Source organism: Mus pahari (assembly GCF_900095145.1).
Source record: "Mus pahari chromosome X unlocalized genomic scaffold, PAHARI_EIJ_v1.1 GL456233.1, whole genome shotgun sequence".
In the NCBI taxonomy this organism is placed as follows: domain Eukaryota; kingdom Metazoa; phylum Chordata; class Mammalia; order Rodentia; family Muridae; genus Mus; species Mus pahari.
In genome coordinates, this window is record NW_018391603.1 from 103,571 (window position 1) to 110,253 (window position 6,683).

Genomic DNA, 6,683 nt, shown 5'->3' on the forward strand with positions numbered 1-6,683 from the left:
TTAATACTATACTTATCTGTGGATCCTATATCTAATATTGAATACTAAATTATTTCAAAACATACAGAATATTCTTTGGGAATTAAGCATAGTAAAAGAGCATAAAATATTAAAAATAAATCATTAAGAAATATATCCAAAAGCCATTATATGATACCACTAACATAGTGAGAGACTATTTAAAATGCATTATATATCTGTGCACATTGTCTAACCATCAGTTTACTTAAAAAAGATTATCAGTGTTTCTAGGAGAGAAATTATTTTATCAGTAAGTATATTTTAAACATTTCAAAATAGCAAAAACTCTGAAGTTAAACATTAAGAAAATGCTAATTTCAAGCACAGTGAGAAAAACTATCAATAATATTTCCATTTTAATATTTTCAACTGTTAATATTCAACAAACAGAATAATTATTTTAAGCTATAGTTTGTTGTTATGTCTCCCTTTTCATTTCTGATTCTATTAATTTGGATACTGTCTCTGTGCCCTCTGGTTAGTCTGCCTGAGGGTTTATCTATCTTGTTGATTTTCTTAAAAAAACAGATCCTGGTTTTCTTGATTCTTCATATAGTTCTTTTTGTTTCTACTTGGTTGAGTTCAGCCTTGAGTTTGATTATTTCCTGCCATCTATGCCTCTTGGGTGTATTTGCTTTGTTTTGGTTCTAGAGCTTTCAGGTGTGCTATCAAGTTGCTGGTGTAAACTCTCTTCAGTTTCTTTTTTTTTTAAATTTTGTAATATTTATGTACAGAAAACTTAAGTGTACATTTAACCCAATTTAGTGGCGAGTTCTTTAGCCTTTGCCTTTTCCAGCTTGGCAATGCGAGCCACAGACTTAGGACCCAGGACATTGCCTCCCCAGTGGCGACTGATCTCATCATATCTGTCATTATAATTGGTCCTAATAGCTTCCACCAGCTTAGCCAGAGCACCCTTGTCTTCCGAGTTAACCTGTGTGAAGGTAACAGTGGTACATGTTTTCCTGTGGACCAGGCGCCCCAGCCTGGCCTTTCCCTTGATGATACAGTAGGGCACCCCCATCTTTCGACACAGGGCAGGCAGGAAAACCACCAGCTCAATGGGGTCTACCTCATGGGCAATCACCACCAGCTGAGCCTTCTTGTTCTCCACCAAGGTGGTGACTGTATTGACTCCTGCTCGGAGGACAGGTGGTCTCTTGGTTGGGACGTCGCCTTTGCCAGAAGCTTTCTTCTCAGCACGGGCCAGTAACCTTTGCTTCTTCTCTTGCTTTGTCTCTGGCCTGTACTTGTGGGCAAGCTTAAGCAGCTGAGTAGCTGTCTGCCTGTCCAGTGCCTGGGTGAACTGGTTAATGGCAGGAGGGACTTTGAGCCACTTGTAGAGGATGGCTCTTTGCCGCTGCAGCCTGATGTAGCGGGGGCCATTTGACAAAGTGCGTTAGATCTCTTTTGGGCTGGATGTCCTGTCCAAGTTCTTGGGCCTCTTCTCGAAGAGAGGGTTGACCACCTTCTTGGCCTCCTGCTTCTTGATGATGGCAGGGGCCGGGGCCACCTTCTTCCCCTTGGCCTTCTTCCCTTTGGGCATCATGCTCGGCTGCTGGAGAGAGCCAGTTTCTTTTTGGAGACACTATGAGTTTATCTCTTAGCATGGCTTTCGTTGTGTCCCATAAGCTTTGGTATGATGGGTCTTCATTTTCATTAAATTCTAAAAAGCCTTTAATTTCTTTCTTTATTTCTTCCTTGACCAAGTTATCATTGAGTAGAGAGTTGTTCAGCTTCCATGTGTATGTGTGCTTTCCATTGTTTTTGTTGGCATTTAAGACCAGACTTAGTCTGTGGTGATCTGGTAGGGTGTATGGGATTATTTCAATCTTCTTGTTATTTGTTGAGGCCTGATTTGTGACCAATTATATGGTCAAATTTGCAGAAGGTACCATGAGGTGCTGAGAAGAAGGTATATCCTTTTGTTTTAGGATGAAATATTCTATAAATATCTGTTAGCTCCATTTGGTCCATGACTTCTGTTAGTTTCAATGTGTCTCTGTTTAGTTTGTGTTTCCATGACCTGTCCTTTGATGAGAGTCAAGTGTTGAAGTCTCCCACTATTATTGTGTGGGGTGTGATGTGTGCTTTGAGCTTTAGTAAAGTTTTTTTATGAATGTGGGTGCCCTTGCATTTGGAGCATAGATGTTCAGAATTGAGAATTCTTCTTGGAAGAGTTTTCCTTTGGTGAGTATGAAGTGTCCACCCTTATCTTTTTTTGATAACTTTTAGTTGAAAGTTGATTTTATTTGATATTAGAATGGCTACTCCAATTTGTTTCTTGGGACCACTTTCTTGGAAAATTGTATTCTAACCGTTTCCTCGGAGGTAGTGTCTGTCTTTGTCACTGAGGTACGTTTCCTGTACTCAACAAAATGCTGGGTCCTGTTTACATATCCAGTCTATGTCTTTTTATTGGGGAATTGAGTCCATTGATGTTAAGAGATATTAAGGGAAAGTGATTGCTACTTCCTGTTATTTTTATTGTTAAAGGTGGAATTATGTTTGTGTGGCTATCTTCTATTGGGTTTGTTGAAAGATGATTTTCTTACTTTTTCTAGGGTGTAGTTTCCCATCTATTATCCTTGTAGAGCTGGATTTATGGAAAGATATTGTGTAAATTTGGTTTTGTCATAGAATATCTTGGTTTCTCCATCTATGGTAATTGAGAGTTTTGCTGGGTATAGTAGCCTGAGCTGGCATTTGTGTTCTCTAGGGGCTACATGACATGTGTCCAGGTTCTTCTGGCTTTCATAGTCTCTGGTGAGAAGTCTGGTGTAATTCTGATAAGTCTGTCTTTATATGTTACTTGAACATTTTCCCTTACTGCTTTTAATATTCTTTCTTTGTTTAGTGCATTTGGTGTTTTGATTATTATGTGACAGGAGGAATTTCTTTTCTGGTCCAGTCTATTTGGAATTGTGGAGGCTTCTCGTATGTTCATGAGCATCTCTTTCTTTAGGTTAGAGAAGTTTTCTTCTGTAATTTTATTGAAGATGTTTACTGGCCATTTAAGTTGGGAATCTTCACTCTCTTCTATAAATATCATCCTTAGGTTTGGTCTGCTCATTGTTACTTGAATTTCGTGGATATTTGGGCTTAGGAGCTTTTTGCATTATGCATTTTCTTTGACTGTTGTGTCAATATTTTCTATAGTATCTTCTGTACCTGAGATTCTCTCTTCTATCTCTTGTATTCTGCTGGTGATGCTTGCATCTATGACTCCTGATCTCTTTCCTAGGTTTTCTAAATCCAGGGTTGTCTCCCTTTGTGACTTCTTTATTTTTTTTATTTCCATTGTTTGATCTTGGATGGTTTTGTTTATTTCCTTGGCCTGTTTGATTGTGTTTTTCTGTAATACTTTAAGGGATTTTTGTGTTTCCTCTTTAAGGGCTTCTAGCTATTTACCTGTGTTCTCCTGTATGTCTTTAAGGGAGTTATTTATGTCCTTCTTAAAGTCCTCTATCACCATCATGAGAAGTGATTTTAGATCTGAATCTTGCTTTTCCAGTGTGATGGTGTATCCAGGACTTGCTGTGGTAGGGGAATTGGTTTCTGATGATGACAAGTAACCTTGGTTTCTGTTGCTTCTGTTCTTATGCTTGCCTCCCACCATCTGACTATCACTAGTGCTACCTGCCCTTGCTATATCTGACTGGAGCCTGTCCTTCCTGTGATCCTGGTTGTGTCAGAACTCCTCAGAGTTCAGCTGTCTTTGTTATCCTGTGATTCTGTGACCCTGTGATTCTGAGATCCACTATGTGTCAAAGCTCCTGGGAGTCAAGCTGCCTTTTGGACCCTGAGATCTTGGTGTGACCAGGCTCTTTGTGATCCTGTGATCCTGTGGTTCTAGGCATGTGGGAGAGCCTGGGAGTGGATCTTCCTCTGGGTGTTGTTGCCCATGTTCTGTTCAGAGTACTGGCTCTGACTGGAAGGAACCCATGCACTGGTCAAGTGGAGTTCCTGCGTGCCTGGGTCCCTCTGGTCCCAGTTACTTCTGGTGTTGGGGGAGATGTTGTGTCATTCTCACCTCTGATCCTTGATCCTGTGCATGTTAGACTGCCCAGGAATGGATCTTCCACTGGGTGTTATGGGACTGGCTGTGGAGATCACACACAAGTTCTGCTCAGGGCACTGGCCCAGACTGGAAGGAAGCCAAGTTCAGTTTTAAAACACACACAATTTATGCAAGGAATTAATATTGATTCATATTATCTGATAGATACATGTAGTGGCTATTCCTGGTTGTCAACTTGACTATATTTGAAATGAACTACAATCCAGAATTGGAAGGCTCACCAGTGAACCTAATCTGGAGACTGGGAGATAGAAGTTTCTGATCTGGATCTTGGTATGGAGATCTTGAGACACAGTGGTGATTGAATCCAGAAAATTAAGACAGGGAGATCTCCGAGTCCAAGATCATCTGGGATTAAAGGTGTGGTGTCACACACCTTTAATCTGGGCTACACCTTCTGCTGGGGACCATATAAGGACATTGGAAGAAGGGAGTCTGGCTCTCGCTCTCTCGCCTTCTTGTGGTTTGGGACTCAGCAACTGCTAGATCCTTGGACTTCCATTCACAGCTACTACTGAACCATTGTTGGGATTTGGACTGCAGACTGTAAGTCATCAATAAATTCCTTTACTATATAGAGACTATCTGCAAGTTCTGTGACTCTTGAGAGCCCTGACTAATACATCAGGTAAAAGATTATTGTATCCCATATGACTATGGATAATATTGAATACTATATATTTCACTATCACTGGCACTGTGTATTTCAGATGTTCTCATCACAGAAGGTTTTAAATGTTTAAAGTAATGGCTAAGTTAATTGGTTCAAACTTGGTCATTACTGTATTCAAAGCCATAACATCCTTTGTATATAAATATGTACAATTATAATTTATCAACATGCAATAAGAAACTTTTGTTTTAGAGATTCTATGTCACATCTGTGTTATGTATTAATTCCCCCAAACATAGTATTCCTTCAAATTTGTATGGAAAATATATAACAAACTGCCTTTGCTTTATTTATTTTACAAAATCTCTAGGCTTTGTTACCTTTGTTTTACAGATGAAGAAAGCAAAGCAAAAAGAGCATGGGATAAAGAGAGAAGCAGCATAGTATCAAGACAAGAGCTCTGGCCTAGATATCTGCAGACCTAGATCCTGTGCTCCTTAGTTCCTAACTCACTATGTGGTTATGTCTAAATCACATCCCCTCCCAAGACCTCACTATCTGCATTTACAGAATGCGGTGATTTGGCTTTCTCAAATCTGTTTACATAGTATAATCATTTGGGAGCTTTAAAATACATTATTTAACTCACTTCCAAATATTTTGATTTTAATTGGTCTCAGGATATTGTGACTTCCATAACACTACAATGACTCAGAAGAAACTAATCCAGGGAAACCATAAATACAGTCTGGAAGGAAGGAAGAGAAACTTGTCATTTAGTATAAGAGTCAAGAGCTACAGAGTATGAAGAAGTGCTCAAGGTCTGTCTGTCTGTCTGTCTCTCTTTCTCTCTCTTGGCATGAAGGTATAATACAGTCATTCTAGTTGAAGAACTATAAGGATTTAAAAAGAGTGTTTATAAAAGGAATTTGAAGAGTTAACAAATTAAAAGAATACATATTATGTGGTTAATTTTTAAAAGCTTTGTTTTTCTTTCTGGTCCCATGTTTAGCATTTCTTCTATTCTTTTCCTTCTTCCAATATGGTTTATGTATTATGATGGGCTTGGGTCATTCTTCTTAGGAGAGATGTGAATCTTCATTGGAAGGAAGCCATTGAGAAAAAAATGGAATAAAATTATCATAAAGATGAATGAGCCTTTCCTTGGATTTCTTTTGCAGCACTTTTGTCAGCATAGTGGTAAACTTCAAAGGTAAGGATTAAAGCTTGGTCATAGAAAAAGAGTCAAGGGATCCATTTATTCTCTCTAGTTTAGATTTTAGCAAATAGGTGCAAAATGATTTCTCAGGGTTCATAATGCTCCACCCCAGTTTTATTATGGTGGAAAAATGCATGTGACTTGCTTTAAAGTTCTTTATTAATAAAGCAGAATATTTGCCTATCTGGCTTTGTATACTTCTTTCTCTTAGTACTCTGTCACAAAGGGGTTAGTTAAGTTTTCCTGGACTTGAAGCTTTCAGATCCTTGTTATCAATATCATTTATCATCAGTGATTTACCAGCATGATTGCTATCTGGTACAGTCAAAAGGACTTTCTGATAGTTGAAGAATGACAGCTTGAGGACCTATTCTTTTTCAGGAGACTGGCTAACAAATATATCTGAGAGCAAACACATAAAACTTGGATAGCAATGACAGCAAGATCTTGAACAATAAGCAGCATCATTATCAAAATACCCTTCCTTGTCTTATCCATTTTGGCCTTTGAAAATAACAAAGCATCATGACCTTTGAAACCAACTGGATAGAGTGAAGACAGGGATATAGGCCTAGATTAGGATAAAGGGGTCAAAGACTGTAGTCTATTTAAATGTTATCAAACCTTAGTCCAGAAGTTCAAAAGACATACTGATGATTATATGTGATCCTCACTGAATTATGAGAGAAGACTGACGATTTGAAGTTTTAGAATTTTGGTTACACTCACAGCTAATAAAAAACTTGGGC

General features: G+C 38.6%; 1 pseudogene; it reads right to left on the reverse strand.

Moving 5' to 3' along the window:
• Positions 1-772: 772 nt before the first annotated feature.
• On the reverse strand, positions 773-1,573 carry LOC110314608 (annotated as a pseudogene).
• Positions 1,574-6,683: the final 5,110 nt, after the last annotated feature.